We start from the raw sequence: 19,818 nt of genomic DNA, 5'->3' as shown, positions 1-19,818 counted from the left end.
TCCTTGTACAGAAGATTTTGCCTCACTACAAAACATTCTGTTTTTCAAAAGTGTGTGAACCAAATATTTCACAATAAATAAATAAATAAATAAAAGAATTGAAGATGTTTTTACAAATTTCCTCCAGTTTATCCTAAATCTTTGCAAGTATCAGCAAATACACAGTGAAGGTGAGGTTGATTGATTAAGGGGTAGGTTATGCATACTTTATTATTCCAGACTGTTGAAAATAAAGAATGTTGACTATCTGATGCTACTTCAAAGAATATTAAACAGATTCTATTGTCTAAACTGCAGCAGCATATGGTATGTTCTTCTACTTCCTTCTTATTTCAGAGATTATTTATTTACCATAGCCAAATCTACAAGCAAAATTCTTCATGTTCTTTTCTCTGTGAAGATATTTTAGGTAGACTGCCAATTCCTCACTCTCTATATTGGGATAGACATGGACCTGTTTGTTATCTCACAGCTGATGCCCGCTTCCTTAGAGAACAGAAGGGTAGGGTAGAGGGTAGGTCTAGAGGGTAGGTCTAGAGCAGTCTCTGGGTTGTACTAACAGAAAAGCAGATGGATCTAAGGAGATCCTGACTGATCCATCTTCTTTTCAAAATCTTGATGATCAGGGAAAAGAAAAAGTGAATTTGGTATGAATTAATTTTTTATTTTTTTATTTTATTTTATTTTATTTTTTTTCCTACAGTTGCATTACTTTGGGCTTTAATATGAATCTATGGGAATATTGAATCTTTACAGCATTGGTACAAATGTCAGTGTTGCAGATGGAAGCACTCTTCTAACTAAATAATCCTGTTTGATTTTGCTAATGCTGTTTTTCTGTTACAGACTTTCTTTTTTTCTGACATGCATAAAAAGTAGAAACCTGGGCTACCAGAAAATTGTGATTTTATCCAGTGGGCTCATCATTATTTAGATATTAATAACATCAGAGCCAACACACTTTGAGTATGGATATACTGGATACTGGATACTAGATTTGTATCCTTACTCCACACTATCTTTGAGTCTCAAATTTCCCATGGTCATAATAGAGAACAGTTATTTATCAGGGATCTCTTTTCTGTTCAAGTTTTGTTCCCCCAGTACTGATATGCATGCATTAGTAATATATGATATATATGTATTTCCCCTATAATATTAAATTTCAAATGCATTTTTATTATCCTGTATCTTCACCCTCTCTCCACATAGAACATCTTATAATATTGCTTCAGTCAGGTATTCTGCTTTTTTAATTCTCTTCTAGATATTACATGGGAGTTATAGAAAGTATATTTATGTGCTTAATTTTAAATTTGCTGAGTGCAAACCAATAACAACAATACAGAAATTAATATTTTTAAAAACTGCAATAGCACAACTTGCCATCAGCTAGTGGAAGCTAACATTATTACACTATTAGCACTATAACATTATTATTATAATACGATATTAACCCTCAAAAAAGCTATGAGATCCTACACTTTTGTTAAAATTATTATGGAACTTATAACTTAAAACTAGCCACTGTAAAAGAAGATTCAGTTTTTTTCTGTCTAGACATTGCCTAATACAATGAAGGGAATTAAAATTATAAACATATTGGCATTTCATTTCAATGCTTGTGAAGTTATGAAGTGAGATGATTTCATACAACAATTAGAGTTATGCTCTCGGCAGACATATGGAAATATAAGTGTGTGTTTATACGACACAGTTATCCCCAGGCTAGCATCAGTCTTCTTCACCAGGATGCTGCAAGACTTAACAGAGCTGTTACCAGATCAGAAATACCCTGACTGTTTCAGGGTCAAAGCACACCACGCTAGTGCTGACAGCAGAGTAGGATAGTTAGAAATTTCCAACAATAGAGGCAAATCTGTTCTCCACCTTTGGGATGGGAAAGGGGCAGAAGTGGGAAGAGAATATCAGGAGTGAGGTCAGAGCTATGATTGTTTTTTCTTTCCTCTTCGGTTTTCTTCAGCTACCTAATTCACCAAAAGCAAAATTTAGACGAGACCTTTAGATGACACCTATAATGAACAATTTCTCTATTGCGAATATGCTACTGTTATCAAAGAGATGGCAAATGGATTTTGTTGTTTTTTAAGCTATCATTATCAGGATTAGATCTTGAAAAATAAGCTGTATTCTTAAAATCAATTTTCCGCAGCTTAAAGTCAGAAATAAGAGCTTGTTTGATGACTTCATCCTTGTCTTCTCCCCCAAAGCCTCACAAGACCCATAGACTTTATACTCAGGCCAGGATGTCTCCAAGGTCACCTAATTTATATCAACAGACTAGAAAAAGATCTCTTGAACTTGACCTGATCAGTTATCCTTTCAAATTACTTCCCCAGGCAAAGCTGAATGTTCCCTGGTGCATTTAGAGGGAAGTCTCACAAGCATGTGTGGTTTATACATTTTTTCTAATCAACCCTCAAAACCACTGGGTATCTATGGTACTTAAGGAAGCCTCACAAAATAAAGCTGATATTAGTAAAGGAGTTGGAAGAGAGAAAATGAAGGTCTCTGAGGGCATAAATATAATGTAATATGTATAATATGTAAGTCATACATACATTATGAATTCCTTTATTTCATATTCTACATTGATTACAAGTATAAATAAAAAGTTAATATGCTCATTCTACTCAAGAACTCATCCAGATGTTCACACAGATATACAGATAACTGCTATAAAAGAAATAAAGCTGCACTTTATAAAGGTGTAATTCTGCATGTTTCTGTACAATATATATTCCTTTTATATGTATTTCTTCTTGTGTAGAATGAATTAAGATATATGGCCCAGGGAAAAGAGCTACCACTGAAATGGTGAATGGGAATGGCTAGCATCAGGGATGGGGAGAAAAAACAGCATGCTAAGCATGACAGAAAAATATCCTCCAAGCTCAAAAAGTCGCAAGGCATTGGTAACTTAGTTTAGAAACATGCTGTGCTGTAGATTCGCATTGCTTTGTTAGCTAAATTAGACTAGTCTGTTTTTCTTTGAACACATCTCCAAATAAATTACTGGTATGTGCTTGAGCTTCACATAGTTGCAGAGAAGCTGGCAAATTGGTTGTATACTAAATGCTTATTAAAAGGATTCAGGAAAGGAATCACAGACTGTAATTTCAGCTGCTTGTGAGGTCTTCAAAAGCCAATCAATAATTAAAATAACTGACAAAAGCTATGCACGGTGAATGCAGCAGAGGCAGACTTTAATGTATACTGGCTACAATTTGTATGCAGGATAATCATTAGAATGAGGAAAATGTAGCAGTGAGGCACTTGAGAAGAAAAAAGCAGGACATTTTAGTATTTTCCATGTACACCGCACCCCCTTTAGTCAACAGAAAGAGAAAACTGTGTCCAGAAAATTTGTCTTACTTTAGAGAGAGGATGAATCACTTTCTGGAGTGCATCTCCCTCTCTATGTTCATTTGTAATGGAAAAAAGCCCAGCTAACTGGTAGAAAATATATCCTACATTTTATGGAGAATTCTATAACAGAGTTTTTTTTTTTTTTTTTTTTTCTTGAACCTGTTCCATTTAGATAAGTCTGAGCACAGTTTAACAATATATAGAAAAAGTAATTGTGTGTAGAATGGATACTATTTTGAATGTTGTAGTAAATATTTATACAGCTTTTTCTGAAACTATGCAAACATTTAAATCTATACTTATTCAATGGTATTTATTTTTTTCCAAAAGTCCTTGGATTCTAGTACTGTAGTTTTTCTTACAATCTTAGAGACACTTAGAAGAATCTGTCTTGTGATTCCAATGTATATTCTGTTATATCAGTATTGATAAATAGGTTACAGTTTATAGATATTTAGTTTCAGTTCTATCTCAACAGCTTTTTTTTTGTGTGTGTGTGTGTGTGTGTTACTATTGTTTTGTTTTGTTTTGTTTTGTTTTTTCAATATTTAGCTAAAAATAACATCAGATCAAATGTGCAATCCAATAAACCAAAATAGAGACGTTTCAAACCCTTGAATATCCTCTGAGAGACTGCACGAGAACATAAAAGTATCTTATCCAGAAAAAAAATGTAAAATGATGTTTGAACAGCAAAGCAATTCTAAATCTTTCCTAATGATGAAGAATCACTATAAAAATTAATAGCAAGATGCAGATAGATTATTTTCATTAAAAAACAATCAATCAATCAATCAAACAAACAAACAAAAAACAACAATAACCGCAAGCACAACAACAAAAAAGCAAATAGAATGACAGTTAAAAGTTTCTTCATATAACACTAGAAACACAGATTAGAATTAAGGACCTGACATCTGCAAACTTTTTTCTAAGTAGCTCTGTACATTTAGCTGGAGGAAGTCTGCATATAAGACAGGAGAACTTGTCTGGTTGGTTTGTACCTTTCACAAAGCTGTAATCTCACATCCAGCATGATACAGGCTACAGAATCTTTCCCTACAACTTAGGTATCAAGCTCACACATGCTTTTTTTCTGAACATACATATATCTTTCTGAAAACTACTCAGTCTCAAATTATTTTTGCAAATGAAAAAGGTAGCTATATAAACTAAAGGAACTTTACCCTTTTTTGCAGCACATGCTGAAAGCAGGATAAGTTGCAAAGTCCTATATAGCAATGCTCTTTAGTGAGTTGGTAACACAGTCCAGTTTGTATGAGTCAAGGGAAGCAACAAGGCAGCCATTTGGATGCTTACACTCTGATACATATACATTTTTTTTCTAATATATGTGACATAATTACTCATACTCTGGAGACATAGTTACGCCTCAATTCTACTCCACAGATTTCATAGCTGTTTCCTGACATTTAGCATTAGCCCAGTTAGTCCACTGTATAAGTAAGTTATCCAAAAAGAGTCAGATAATCATAAATCCCCATAAAAAAGGTCCAATTGCCAGAGCTTAAAATACTAATAATAAATTGTTAATTCTGATCAGACCTGAAGTTATCCTTGGTTTTAGAAATAGCATCATATTACTGTTATATTTACTACACAATAACTAAGGAAAACACTTTTTATGGCTATGAAAATATACATTGGTAATATTGTCACTCATAGTTCTCTATCCCCAGAATACTAATTGAAAACAAAGTTGAAAACAAAAGTGCAAAATTAATGCTTTGTTAACAACAAATTATGGAGTCTGCTTTTTCCAAAAACTTTTTTTTTTTTTTGGTTTGTTTTTTAAAGGAGACCAGTGAGAACATATGCACACAGATGTCTTCCATATCTCATTTTAAAAACAAGGGACAGAATTCCTAAAGGGTAAGGAATAAATTTTAATATAGAATTAATGTTTATGGCACTTCTATTAAGAAAAAAATATATATTTATTTAATAATAATTCATTTATTGTTATTGCAATAAAATATATAAATAAATCATAATATATGTGCAATTATATACATTATAGTATATTAAAATATATTATGATAATATATGTAATAAATATATAATATATTGCAATAATAATAATAAATAAATTGGCACTGACTTGAGTTTCATTTATTTATTTATCTATTTATTCATTTACCATTGGAGACAGAAACCAAGTGACCCTCTAAATGAGAAAAATGGAAACAAAATATATTTAAAATACATTATGAAATTGTGGAGGGTTTTCAACTAAGACTTCATATGTCTATCCTTTTTGATCTTATTTTAATATCCTTTTTGATCTTATTTTAATACAAAATTTTGATTTCCAATCCATTGTTTACTGTCTTATATTCTAAGTGTCTGAACTGCCTAGATTGTCAGGAAAGAAAATGAAGAAAAATACCCAAGACATCGAAACTTTATGTATGATTCAATTAATTGTCTTTTTAAGCTCACTGCTATCAAGGTGCTTGTTTATCAGGCAAAAATAATAATGGCTAATGGGACAAGAATATAATAAGTTGTCAGGATGGCCGAGCAGTCCAAGGTGCTGCGTTCAGGTCACAGTCTCCCCTGGAGGCGTGGGTTCAAATCCCACTCCTGACATCTCATTTACCAGGTGATCATGGGTTGATGAACTCGATCTCCTTCTATGACAAAGTGAAGCTTTTAGTGGATGAGGGAAATGCTGTGGATGTGGTCTACCAACTTCTGTAAGGTTTTTGACACCATTTCCCACAGTGTTATCCTGAAGAAACTGGCTGCTGTTGGCTTGAACTGGCGTATGTTTTGTCCGGTTAAAAATTGGCTTGGCAGCTAGGCCCAAAGAGTTGTGGTAAATGGAGTTGGATCAAGTTGGAGGCCGGTCACTGCTGGTGTCCCCCAGGGCTCAGTATTAGGGCCAGTTCTCTTCAATATCTTTATCTGTGGTCTAGATGAAGGGATAGAGAGCACCCTTAGTAATTTTGTAGATGACAGCAAGTTAGGTGTGTTGATCTGCTCAAGGGTATGAAGGCTCTGCAGGAGGGTCTAGAAAGGCTGGACTGATGGGCTGAGGTCAACTGTATGAAGTTCAACAAGGCCAGGTGCTGTGTCCTGCACTTGGGGCACAACCCCAAGAAGCACTGCAGGCTGGGGAAAGAGTGACTGGAATGCTACCTGGCAGAGAGGGAGCTGGGAGTATTAGTTGTTAGCTGAATATGAGCCAGCAGTGTTCTCAGGTGGCCAAGAAGGCCAAAAGCATCCTGGCCTGCATGAAAAGCAGTGTGACCAGCAGGTCTAGGGAAGTAATTGTCTCCCTGTACTCAGCTCTGGTGAGGCCGCACCTTGAGTTCTGTGTTCAGTTTTGGGCCCCTTGCTACAAAAAGGACATTGATGTGCTCGAGAGAGTCCAGAGAAGGGCAACGAAGCTGGTGAGGGGTCTGGAGAACAAGTGTTACGAGGAGTAGCTGAAGGAACTTTGGTTGTCTAGCCTGGAGAAGAGGAGGCTCAGGGGTGATGTTATTGCTCTCTACAGGTACCTTAAAGGAGGCTGTAGTGAGGTGAAGATTAGTCTATTCTTTCATGTGCCCAGTGATAGGACAAGGGGAAATGGCCTAAAGTTGAGCCAGGGGAGGTTTAGGTTGGATATTAGGAGAAACTTATTTTTTCTGTGCCCTGTGCTGCATCAAAAGAAACAGCCAGCAAATCAATGGAAGTTATTCTCCCCCTCTTCTCTCTTCCCACGAGATCCCATCTGTACTGTGGGGACTGCTGTGTACTGCTGCACTGCATTTAACTCTGGTACCCCAAGCACAAGAAGGACATAGAAGTATTAGAATAATTCCAGAGAACAGCCACAAAGATGATCAAGGAGCTGTAGCACCTCTCTTAATGGAAAGGAGCAGAGAGAGTTGGGGTTGTTCAGCCTGAAAAAGAGAAGGTTCCAGGAAGACCTTATAACAACCTTCAAATACCAAAGAGGATCTACAGGAAAGCTGGGGAAGGACTCTGTCAGGAACTCTAGTGATAGGACAAGCAGTAATTTTTAAAGTAAAAGAGGGTAGATTTAGATTCGACACAAGAGAGAAATTCTTTACTCTGAGGGTGGTGAGGCACTGGACCAAGTTGTCCAGAGAAGCTGTGGTTGTCCCTTCCCTGGAAGTGTTCAAGGCCAGGTCAGATGGGGCTTGAGGTAACCTGGTCTAGCAGAAGCTATCCCAGCCCACGGCAGGGGGTTGAAATTAGATGATTTTTAAGGTCTCTTCCAACCTAAACCATGCTATGATTCTATGATTCTATATAATTTTCAACATTATCCTAACGTAAGACAGGATACCAAAATAGAGCACCAGTTATTTCCTTCTAAATTTAATATCTGATTTTTAATTTCCATTTACAGTCATTATATGTTTAAACTCAGATATACATTGAATATGAAGTGGCTTATGAGTCTCTTCTACCATATTTAGTATATATTTTTCTCGCCCCTCAAAAAGACTATGCATACAAACTTTCACAGAATCACAGAATTGTAGGGGTTGGAAGGGACATCAAAAGATCCTTGGGTCCAACCCCCTTTAACCTATATTAGATGGCATAACAAGATAGAGTGATGAGCATCTTTACAGGCATAAATCCACTTTATTCTGTCCAATGAAATATCAATTTTCTCCAACATTTTATGTTTAACAGAGCCGCTACCAAAAATTAAGAAAAAATAAAAGCAGTAAAAGTACAGGCTGCCACTTCCCCTTACCATCAAGCCTCTGGAAGTTGCTGGTTTGGACACTTCTTCAAGTTAAATTTGCCCCATGTTGGACAGTCCTGAGTCCTTGATCCTCTGTGAATTTGTCCACTATCTCTTGGAATCAAGTTAGATATTTGTACCCCCTAATATCTCAAAGCAATTAGTAGCCTAATTTATTTACTTATCTTGTTAAAAGTACCTTTTATTAGGATACTATGATGTCTGATAATTTTGTTGTAATTACCTTCATGTTTTCAGGAAAAGGGAATACATTGTTCTCATTCAATATATGCTTACTCAAAAAAAAAAAAAGAAAATAAAAAAATCCATACACACCATTTTTATGTTTCAATTAAGATTAACCTGTTATCATAATAAACAGTCTACAAGCAAGCCTGTGCAACATTTTAAACTTTTAAAAATTGTTATTATTTTGTTCAATTGACGTGTTCAAGTCACCCAAATTTTAAGCAGTAGTTTGGAAGAGCGTTATCTTTGTCTGAAAGAGAAAACTTCTCAGACAAAAGAAAGTCTCTGTTTTGGAAGAAGCTATTGTAACCAGCTGCTAGAATCATTACAGCCCAAAGTGCATCCACCACCCATGAATGTTTAAGTACACTGAAGAGTTTTATTTTTTAAACACATTTCTTATTTTCATTTCCTTTAGTCCTTGAGGCATTTAGCATATTTGAAGATGCCACAATAAATCATGCTCAAATTATCAAGATCTTGCTTTAATGATGTCTCTTATTTTTATTAAATTTCATAGCAAAAAGAAATTTTAAGCCCTAGAATCACTTCCTTTATGTAAAATTTACTGTTGTACACAGCATTCCTTTATCATAATGATTGAAGTATATAATGTTTAACATTTCTGCAGTATAATTTCCCCCCTAGTAAATTCTTTGGAACATTTACAATCTTCAGTCTTCAGATAAACAAATCTTAGCTCCTAAAGAAGCAAAGGACCAAACTTAAATTGGCTCAATTATGACTGAGAAAGATTTGTCTGACAAGCACAGCTCTTTTAATCTGTTCATGAGTTTCCCTCAAATGATTCTTTTAAACTTGCAATTGACACAAAGACACAAATACTGATTCTGCAGTTTATTTGTAATAACTTTCAGCCTCAGTTAGCTTATTGATTTTCCTTTATACTCCATCAGTATTTAAAAGTAAGAGAGCACAGGGTTTGTTCTTCAGCCCACAGGCACCAAGTGTCTGTAATATATGTCTATATTGTAAAAATCTCTCCTGCAGCAACACCCTTATACCTACTGTCTGTTGGAGATTGATCTGTTCTTAGTATTATCTGGGAAAAGTTGTCACAAGCCAAAAACACACCAAAAGACATGTTGGCCACTACACAGTACCATATACCAGTGTTTGAACTTTGGGTCTTGCCCTGTTTACTATTTTAGCATAAATGCAACCCTCAAATAATTCATAACAGAGTTTTATGCTTCAGAAGGACATGGAAGTATTAGAATGAGTCCAGAGGAGGGCCACCAAGATGAACAAAGGTCTGGAGTACCTCTCCTATGAAGACAGGCTAAGGGAGTTGGGGATGTTTAGCCTAAAGAGAAGGCTCTTGGGTGTTCTCATAGCAACTTTTCAATATTTAAAGGAGGGAGAGGAGTTATAAAAAAGATGGAGAACAAGTTTTTGCTCAGGCAGATAATGACAGTACAAGGAGGAATAGATTTAAAGTAAAATTTAAAGTAAAAGAAGGCAAATTTAGTTTAGAGATTAGGAGGAAATACTTCACTCAGAGGGTGGTGAGGCACTGGAACAGGTTTCCCAGAGAGACTGTGGATGCCTCATCCCTGGAGGTGTTCAAAGTCAGGATGTATGAGGCCCTAGGCAACCTGATCTAGTGGGTGGCATTTCTGCCTATGGCAGTGGGTTGGAACTAGATAGTTTTTAAGGTCCTTTTCAACCCAAACCACTCTGATTCTATAACTTTATGATGATGTGTTATCCTTTCTACAAGCAATAGGTATCAATGTATTCAGGGTCATGGCTACTTTTGAGATCTTTGAGGTCTCTTCCAACCTAGATGATTCTGTGATTCTGTGAAAAGAGAGGAACTTGTTCTGTTTTCCTCTAAGGAAGATATGAAATGATACTTGCTGCTACTGCAGGTCTCTAGTAGCACAATGCAAGCAGGAGACTGCAGCTTTGGAGAATAAAGTAGTCCAATGGGAGTCTAGGCTCACACTAGCTAACAAGGTTAAATGACAAATTTAACTGCAATACTTACAAATAATAAAGGAGAAACATCAATGGTGGGATTCACCATGAAAAGAAAAATAGCTAAATTTAAAAGCCTAAGTATAGATGTTAACGTGCAAATTAGGTATCTCAGCTCCTGTTACAGACAGCAGAGATATCCACATGGATGACTCAGTCACCAGCACACAATCACACAGCTCCCGTCACCTGAGGTGACCCAACCTTTTTTTTTCAGTAGGTATACTGAACATCAAGAATGAGCGAAATTCCACTGGCTACCCCTTGTCAACACAGTCAGTCAAGTCTAAAGAGCTACAGCCAGTCAGATGCAGGACTGGTTTTGGGGGAACTGAGTAGATCTTTAGCCTCCATAGCAGGCAGACAACGGAAGCTTAAATACCAAATTCACGTGTAAATAAAGACATTGCAGGCACCTTTATGTGCCTGAATCTGGACCTGAACATATCTCTGAAGGATTTTTTCAAGTGCTTACACACAGACATCTACTGCTGTTTGAGATATCTATGTAAGCCTGAGACATCCATGTGATTTAGTCTGTGGGAAACATTCATTTCAGAATAGCAGCTGAAATTCAACAAAGATGTCACAGGGCATCTCATAAGTGAGCAATGTCCTGAACCTCAAATGCCTGGCAATCAATAAAGTTTTGGAAGAAGTGGTGTATTGCCCCAAATCTTTGACCAAACCTGCTCTCTCTCCATTCTCTCCTTGGCAATATATTTCTGCTTGTATCCTTCCTAATCTTCAATTCATGATCTTAGATCCAGTTCCTCAGCCTGTTCTGCATCAGCCTCTCTCAAAGCCCGAACATGCTCCTTCAAAATGAATCCCAGAAGGTTTTTCTTTATGGATGTGCTACATTCTGTGTAGCAGATGTCCAGCTGCACTGCAGTAATGATGTATTCCAAGGCTTCTGCACATCACAGGCACCCAAGGACACATTGTTCTTCACCTCTTCTACTGCAGTCCTAAATAGATGTTTGAAATGGTAGTATCTGTAAAATTTAATGATATGATACAGTTCCAGAATAGGCTTAGATTGAAATGAAATTTTGTAATGGATATTAAATAAAATTAAAGGATGAGGAATCAAAATGTTACATTGATTTCAAACTTCAGTTTGATCTTATAATTCTTAATTTTTTTTCTAAATCCCACATTCTTCAGGTATGCAACAGCATGCTTGATATTGTTTCTTTTTTTTTTTTTTTTTTTTTTCTTTTTTTAAGTCATTAAATGAAGGTCTGTTTTGTAAATTCAGAACTGAAAGAGATAAAAAGAAGTTATACACAAACTGTAAACAAGAAGGAATAAATTTTTCTGATTCCAAATTTGAAGAGAAATGTATTTGGTAGATGAGTACACTAGAAATAAAAACAGGATCTCCAAACTCAGATGATGATAAGAAGGATTGAGATGACTACTATCAGCTATTTTTCATATGAAAACACAATAATCAGACAATACTGTCAGCAAAAAGAGGAAAGGAAAAAAATGAGAGAGAAAATTAAATTAACCATTCCAATTTGCCATGCAACCACTTATTATCCTTCTTTCTAGTATTTAATGACAAGCCCACTCTATCAGGCCACTTACCTTCCTGTGTTGAATCATAAATGTTGTTAAAAAATGACTTTCTAAGAAGTGAAATGAGGAAAAAGATCTGTACTAAGAAAAAAAAAAAGTATTTAACATAAATGAAAATGCTTTATAACTAGTATGTAAATCCAAACAATAAAAATAATAAGTTTTCAGAATCAAAATAGGATATCTGTAAATTTGGGAGTAATGACAAAATATCATGGAATATGACTAATTTCTGGCTGACAAATGAAAAATCATGACATACATTATGAAACAAAATTGCAGGCTATAGGCATATTATTAGGAAAACACTTCAGTTCAAAATTAAACTATCTTCTGAATATGAATATGATTTCTGATCCTTTTGTTCCAACCTTTAAAAATTGCTTTTTAGAGAAGCTGTATATTTCTGCATTGCAAGACCTTATTTAGAAATAAAACAAGTACAAATTAGTTTCAAATAATTAAATATTCTAGATACTGAAGCAATTCTGTTTTTAATAAGCTCTATTACAGTTACAGCAAAAAGAAAACATTCAAGTGAGTGAGTACTCCTTTCTCTGGCTTCCTGGTCTGTAGTTTTCCTGAAGATAGATCAAGTACTATTTTGATATGGAAACTAAAATAAATGTTATTGAGATCTCTACTTAATGAAAAATGTGTCATAAATGAGTTGCGGTGCCTTTTCCAACTACTAATTTAAAGGCAATTCACACAATGCTATGTGAATTCTATGTTGTGAAAAAATATTTGGATAAAGACAGATGCAACAGCTGTGACATTTTATGCATGACTAGATTGCTGGGATTCTTTAGAACAGTCAGCAACAAAATGGTGCTGCTGTGGCCATAATCCTTATATGACAATCCATAGTACCATAAGCCAGGCCACATTCTTTGGTTTCTTTTAAAACTATTGGATAAAGTCTTGACTCTAGTAAAGTCAAGTCAAAATTAAAGTTACTATAGACCTGAAATGGGCCCAGGTTTCTCTCATTCTGAAAATGAATCCAGTTTTTCTTAACGTTCACATTTGATTCAGAATTTTAGTTCTTAATAATTAGCTCCACAAATTAAAGTGCAATGTGCATTTTATCAAACTAGCACATCCTTACAAAGTACCCTTAGGTACTTTGTAGGTTGTAGGCAGGAAGAGCATATTGATTGATGATATGCTAAACGTACTGTTTGAACACACATACTCACATGATGGCAGTGTTTCTTGCATATTATACTGCTTTCATATAAATCTTCTTTCTATCATTTTACAGTAAGAACAAAAATAGAAATTAATATGTTTAAAGTAAAACACAAAACTGTAATTTGTAGAGATTTTGTGGGTAAAAAACAACATTTCTGTAGATTCTGATTATCCTATAACCTTGTGTTCAAGTTATATCCATGAGCTAATAGTTGGCACAGGATCACAATAACTGTGTTAAATTATAAATATGTTCTCAATATTTTAGATTACACATGGAAAAGTTATTGAGTCTGAGGACTGGATGCTTCAGATGTTTATTAATTGAATATAGCTTATTTGTTTGAATCAGTTCCAAGTTGGTAATAATGACATGTATATATTTAATATATAATGTCTGTTTAGGAGACTTACTGGAAATCAGTTAACTGTTTCTGTCCCCACTGTAGCACAGAAATTTCCCTTACTTTTACACAAAGCTGCCATAAGTATCCACACAATTTCCAGCAAGGGTGGTTATGCCATTGGAAAGGTCAAGGGAGGAGTAGTTACTGATGGCAGTTAACTACAACTTGCAGTTTGTTAGTGTTGCAAAATATTGCTAGGATAGTTTTGATAGTTTGCCTTTTAAAAAGTAAGAAAACATGAAAAACATGAAACAAATAAATCAAATTGTATAAATTTTGCATTCACATTTGAAAGAAGCAAGAAGTACGATAAGAATTTATTTTCAAATAAAAAAAAAAATCTCAAAAGAAAGGTATGTTCAACACCTGCCTGTAGGTGTATTCTACCTCTCTTGTAGGCCCTAGGTATGCATCTGATTATTTCAACCCTTCTAAACATATTCAGGTTTCAGAGTATGACTAGTCATACTTAAATAATGCTATTTTTTTTCACAAGAATTTCAGATAGCTATCTAGATTTTCACAAAGCCATATTCAAGGATAATTACAGTAACCATTTAACTAAATATAATTGCAAAAACAAAATGTTAATGACATTTTTCACTGTAATGAATCAAACCTGAGCTTGGCTTTACATTTTGTTCAACCATTCTTAGATGTAAAAAATAGTTATCTTTGAGACTGGTATAATTTTTATGCACTTTGTTATTTCCAATAGTAGATTTCATAGAATCATAAAAACATGGATAAGCTTGGGTTAGAAGTGACCTTAAAGATCCAACCTGCTTGCCATAGGCAGGGACACCCCACTAGACCAGGTTGCCCCAAGCCCCATCCAACCTGGCCTTGAACACTTCCAGGAATCCACAGCTTCTCTGGGCAACTTGGTCCAATGCCTCACCACCCTCAGAGTAAGGAATTTCATCCTTATATCTAATCTAAACCTACCCTCTTTTAGATTAAAACCATTACTTCTCGTCCTATTGCTACACTCTCTGATCAAAAGGCCTTCGTTATCTTTTCTGTAGGCCTCCTTTAGGTACTGGAAAGCAGCTATAAGGTCTCCCTGGAGCCTTCTCTTCTCCAGGCTGAACAACCCTAACTCCCTCAGCCTGTCTTCACAAGAAAGGTGCTCCAGCCCTTAGATTATCTTCATAGCCCTCCTCTGGATCTGCTCTAACAGGTCCACATCTTTCTTATGCTATGAGACCCAGAGTTGAATGCAGTACTACAGGTCAAGTCTCATGAGAGCAGAGTACCTCTCCTCTCCTCCAGAGTACAATCACCTCCCTTGACCTGCTGGCCACTCCTCTTTTGATTCAGCCTAAGTTACAGTTGGTTCTCTGTGTTGGAAGCACACACTACTGACTCACATTGTGCTTCTTGTCAAGCAGTACCCCCAAGTTCTGCTTGCAGCTGCTCTCAATCCATTCTCCACCCAGTCTGTGTAGGGTATAGGTCAGGGCAGTCCCAGCACTAGGGACTGCCCTGACCCAGATGTAGGACCTTGCACTTGGCCTTGTTGAACCTCATGAGGTTTGCATAGGCCCACCTCTCTGGCCTGTTGAGGTCCATCTGGATCCCTCCAGTGTGTCAACTGCACTACACAGCCTAGTGTTATCAGCAAACTTGTACATTCAATCCCACTGCCCAGATTGATGACAAAAATGTTAAATAGTACCAGTTAAAATACAGACCCCTAAAGGCCACCACTTGTCACTGGTCTCTACCTGGACATTGAGCCATCAACCTCAACCCTTTGATTGTGCCCATCTAGCCAATTCCTTATCTTCCAAGTGGCCCACCCATCAAATCTATATTTCTACGTTTTAGAGACAAGAATGTTGTGCAGGACAGTATCAAATGCTTTACAAATGCCAAGGTAGATGGTATCTGTTCTGTCTGTTATAAAGATTGATGCTATAATTTCATGCAGCTTCTAAGGATTTTGACTTTTAATTTAACAGTGTTTATTTACCTGGTATAACACTTAAAATCCAAAATTATTTACAAACTTCTCAGTATTACATGAAGTACCTTAACAAATACTCAGGTCTGATAGAGGTTAACACACCCATCTCAGGTCTTATTATAGAACTGCAGATTTGAGACGTCTAGATGTTTTTATTCAAAATGATTTTATATATTCTATTTTGCCTGGGTAGGCAAAAACAACAACTATTTGTTGTTGTTGTTGTTGTTGTTGTTTGCTTGTGTTGTTATTGTTTGTTTGTTTTTGCTTTGTTTTGTTTTTCCCCCTGTGCTATGTCAATGGTACATCCAGGAACAGCATCCAGGAATGCCTCAAACAGGAGGCAAAGAAGAAACTACTTCCTTCTTTTCCATTTCTTTGTAAAACTGCACTACAATATCTGTAACTTGTGTCATTTCTGTTATGTAAACATGCATTTAGCCAGTTATACTGTGCTGATTAGGTATCTGTGGCTAAATGAACACATTCAAAGAAAGAAAAACATTTGTGTGTCTAATGGCATGCTGCTTTTTGTCTCTGATTCACTCTGGTCTGCCAAAAATCCTAGAGATAAGAATGGAATTTGGACTACATTCTGATTATAGCTATCAAGATAAATCTGAGCTGTATTCATTCCAGTTTAGGAAATTATAAATACTTTTCATTTTAATGGGCGTTTTCCTAGCTTAATCTCTTTGGAAATTCAAGGAAGAAAATGGGAATACTTTAGAAAGGAAATCCATAGACATTTCATACAAGAATATCACCACGAGTATTTGAATTGGAACTTGATTGGACAAACTGTATGATGGACAGACCAGTGGGAAGGGAAAGGTAACAACCACTGTTGAAGAAAGCAGGCACTAACCCTGAAACAAATGGAGATTTGGATAGATAACTGTTCCAGCCAAAATCACACCCTATCACTGAAATCAATTACTGTGTTTATTTTCGTTTCTCAAATATACAGTACAAATTCTTCCTCACTTTTGTGAAAGGGAAAAATGATATTCCAATCTGACATCTTTCTGATATTTTAATTTTCAGACATTTCAGAAGTTTGTCATCTGCTCCTTTTGATTCCCACATAAATGCACAGTACATTATAGATGAGTTTGCAAAGGCAGTGGCATTTTGTTTTTGAAAAAAAGTCATTGAACAGACATATGGATCACCAAGTGAACAATTTCAGTGCATTTAATACTATGCATTTAAAAATAAAAAGAATGTTTAAAAGTTGGAACAGAAAGCTCTGATTCCTTGTAATTCTTTCAACGAATTTCCTTACCAAAATTCCATTGAACTCCCTTGGAAAAAAATAACTATTTCCATCTCTGGGATAGGGGAAAAAAAGTAAGCATAGTGATTACACTGGTAAATGAGAACTGTCTGTGGTCAAGATAATTAGGATTTGAATCCACACTTGCTCCAAGAGTAAATTTGCAGAAATTTTTGTTTGCCTATTTTCCAATTTTTTAACCATTTCTCCCAGTCTGTCCCAAACAGCAAACCCAGACAGATTTGACTTCTTCAGGACCTATTACGGCATGGCAGGTCACAGCTTTTCTTATGAATAAGAAAACAATGTGAAAAAAAAATTAATGTTGCATTGTTATTATTAATGCAATGTACTTGATTATTATTGCCTTTTGACGTTAGAGTGAGCAATATGCAGCCAATGTTTTATGGCAAACAAGAAAAAAAAATATTCTTTTTCATGGCTTAGTTTTTTTTTTTCAGTGTTCCGATGACCTTACAAAATCTCTCACCATAGTTTTGAGTGTCATGGTAGATAGCACTGTGCCAGTACTGTAGTTGACACAGTTCAGTTCATAGTTTTCACCACTTCAGTGAGACAAAATGCAAATATTTATATATTGGCAACGTACTTAAGAATAAAAATAACAGAGCGTAGACAGACAGCTGTACAATAAACTGACTCTGTACCTTCCTTTCTGCTGCCACTGCATTTTTCTTTCTCTTGGCATCTTTGGCAAAATGCCATTTCTTTCTCACTTTCTCTTGTTAAATGTCGGACTCTCAAAAATTGTAAAAAGGTTCCTATCTATTCTGAGAATATATTGGAAATTCAAATTTAGCAAGGTATCACTATGTTAACAGGGCATTGGAGTTGTTGGATGTCATTAGGGCATTTTACAGTTATATGGTGGTGTAATGTTAAAATGGTTGAACACAAAGCTGATGTGCTCAGACAACGTATGGGGACAGAAACACCTTTTTCACTAAGATATTCTTTTGTTTGTGGCTGCTCAGAATACTTATGCTTTTTGGTCACTATTTGTGGCCAAACAGACCAAAGACATAATATTGTCCTGTGGAAGCTTTCTACAAACATCTATATTCCTCTGTTGTACAGAGGTTTGTACTTCTATCCATTAAAGTCAATTTTTTATACATTATATATTGGCATTCACTATTTACTCCTTCTATAGTGATAATCATCAGACCACCAAAGTCATTGATTTTGAACATGGGTAATTTAAACATATAATAATAAATAATATTTCATGATATGATCAAAGACTCTCCTATTTGTTTGTTTGTTTGCTTATCTGGTCTTTGAAGGAAATTTGATCGATATCATATGGGCTCTTTCTCAATTTGCATGAGAAGGATTTGTTCTAACAGCTGTAGTTTTTGGCTGTTGAGATACTCTTTGAAATGCACTGAATTGGATAATGACAGGGGAATGGTTTTAAAGTAAAAGAAGGCAGATTTAAATTAGAGGTTAAGAGGAAATTCTTCACTCAGAGGCACTGGACCAAGTTGTCCAGAGTTTGTGGATGCGCCCCATACCTGGAGGTGTTCAAGGTCAGGTTGGACAAGGCATTAGGCAACCTGATCTAGCGGGTGGCATCCCTGCCCATGACAGGGAGGTTGGAACAATATGATTTTTGAGGTCCCTTCCAACCATTCTATGATTCTAAATAAGCTACAGGAGCATAAATTTTCTTCAGTCTTGTCTTTTTGGTCCATTCAAGCTTGCATTCTTTTCATTCTTCAGTTGACTCATTCAGATACCTTGGCACAAGGCTCTTGTTTACCCTTGGTGAATGTCCTAACAGGCACAACCTTGTCATATGGCAACAGCAAACTAATTTATTCCACTTTTCCTATACATTGCTATTCTTAACGTATATTTAGGGATTTTAGTTTATTTTAGTTTAAACCACATAATGAAAAACAATATTGCATTTTCCCAGGTAATGTTTTTAAAGCAAAACCAAATAGACAAACAAACAAATATTTTTAAGAGAATAGGAATAAATTTTTCAGTCTATTAGAAGAAGAACTGAGACTGAACTTCTTTGGGAGCTACATCCAGGTTTTGTCCAAAAGTGAGCTAGCCAGTCTACTTTAAAAGATAAATTAGCAAATAACTAACACTTATGAAAAGCTAAGGATCAAAATTGTATGCAGTTATTTCAAAATTCCAAAATTATTAGTATTCCAAAATTATTCACACAATAGAATCATAACTCCACACTGGACTACCCAAAAATCAAACCGTATTTCTGAGAGTGTTGTCCGAACATTTCTTGTACTTCTTGATGCTGTGATAACTTCCCTAGGGAGCTTGTTCCAGTGCCTGACCCCTAAGGTTAAGAACATTTTCCTAACATCCAACTTAAATCTCCCCTGATCCAACTTCATGCAGTTTCCTCGAGTCCTATCAAAGAGAAGAGCTTAGCACCTGCCCCTTCGCTTACCTTGAGATGAAGCTGTAGGTTTCTGTGAGGCCTCCCCTCAGTGTCCTCTACACTGAGCAAACCAAGTGACCTCAGCTGCTCTTCATATGTCTTCCCCTCTAGATGCTTCACCATCTTTGCAGCTCTCCTTTGGACACTTGAATAGTTTTATATCCTTCTGTATTGGGTTAACATGGCAAGATTTTAGTAGCGGAGGACTGCAGGGGTAGCCTCTGTGAGAAGAATCCAGAAGTTGCTGCATGTTAGATAAGGACCAGCTTCATCCAGCTCCAAAAGGACCTGCCACTGATCAGAGCTGAGCCAATAAGTTATGTTGTTTGCACACCTGGAGAGCAAATTTAAGAAAGGGAAAAAATGTGCTGTGCAACAGCTACTGAGAGAGCAACGAGTGAAAAAGAGCCCTGCAGACACCAAGGTCAGTGCAGAAGGAGAGCAGAAGGTGCTTCAGGCACTGCAGCAGAAATTCTGCTGTGGCCTGTGGAGAGACCCCTGGTGGAGCAGGCTGTCCCCTTGCAGCCCATGGGTCCCACATGTAGCAGATCT

At 36.1% G+C, this 19,818-nt stretch overlaps 1 long non-coding RNA gene and 1 other non-coding gene across 3 annotated transcripts in view; one reads left to right on the top strand and one right to left on the bottom strand.

Annotated features, from left to right (window-relative positions):
- Positions 1–4,702, bottom strand: part of LOC139999495 (uncharacterized) — a 49,374-nt gene extending 44,672 nt beyond the window's left edge. For both annotated transcript variants that reach the window (XR_011804988.1, XR_011804992.1), the window contains exon 1: positions 4,578–4,702. This is a non-coding gene — a long non-coding RNA (uncharacterized lncRNA). The remainder of the gene's footprint in view (positions 1–4,577) is intronic.
- Positions 4,703–5,920: 1,218 nt separating this feature from the next.
- TRNAL-CAG (transfer RNA leucine (anticodon CAG)) lies at positions 5,921–6,003 on the top strand. Its single transcript has one exon. It is a non-coding gene; the product is annotated as a tRNA-Leu (tRNA).
- Positions 6,004–19,818: the final 13,815 nt, after the last annotated feature.

This window comes from Anas platyrhynchos, chromosome 1 (genome assembly GCF_047663525.1).
Source record: "Anas platyrhynchos isolate ZD024472 breed Pekin duck chromosome 1, IASCAAS_PekinDuck_T2T, whole genome shotgun sequence".
Taxonomy (NCBI): Eukaryota; Metazoa; Chordata; class Aves; order Anseriformes; family Anatidae; genus Anas; species Anas platyrhynchos.
The sequence above is the reverse complement of the archived record's forward strand: the minus strand, read 5'-3'. Positions and strand labels throughout refer to the sequence as shown.